Consider the following 344-nt stretch of genomic DNA (forward strand, 5'->3'; position numbering starts at 1 on the left):
AATAAATGGTGTTGTTCAAAAGGAAAATACTGACTCTTAGGGGTGTAAGATCTTTGACTGTCAAAAGATGAATAAATAGAATTATAGACATAACAGAAACCAGTGACTTAACTGTCACCATTATCTGATGCAGGGGACTGAGGGAAGGATCCCCCTTCTTTTCTTTCCTCTGACAAACACATGAGGCATTCAATTAGTTTCAATTTTCTGGGATTTCAGACTCAACATATTTTTGTTTTTAAGAAAAATGGGGCCTTTTTTATGCCCTTTTAAGCATGAGGAACACTCCTTCCAGAAACTAAACAAAACAAAAAGCCAAACAGCCCTATAGGAACATCAAACTT

Source organism: Dromiciops gliroides, chromosome 1 (genome assembly GCF_019393635.1).
Source record: "Dromiciops gliroides isolate mDroGli1 chromosome 1, mDroGli1.pri, whole genome shotgun sequence".
Classification (NCBI taxonomy): Eukaryota; Metazoa; Chordata; class Mammalia; order Microbiotheria; family Microbiotheriidae; genus Dromiciops; species Dromiciops gliroides.